This window comes from Aplysia californica, unplaced genomic scaffold, assembly GCF_000002075.1.
Source record: "Aplysia californica isolate F4 #8 unplaced genomic scaffold, AplCal3.0 scaffold00318, whole genome shotgun sequence".
In the NCBI taxonomy this organism is placed as follows: domain Eukaryota; kingdom Metazoa; phylum Mollusca; class Gastropoda; order Aplysiida; family Aplysiidae; genus Aplysia; species Aplysia californica.
The window spans coordinates 142081-142330 of NW_004797588.1; positions in this window are offsets into that span (position 1 = coordinate 142081).

The window sequence follows — 250 nt, forward strand, 5'->3', positions numbered from 1 at the left end:
CTTTTATAGGGGACGCTACATACAATGACAATAATTTCCTCACCCTCCACACGTCCGCTCGTCAGTAACGTTCGAAGAGAGTTAAAATTAAACTATGAGGAAGGTGACCTAGCAGCCTGGAGGCGGCATCATTTCAGTCTTCATGCTCATCACTCCAATGTGACAAAATATTAATGAGACACGTTTTACATTATATCCAAGGGTAGTAATGGAGCACACATTGCTAGTGGAAGCTGACATGGAGGTGGCG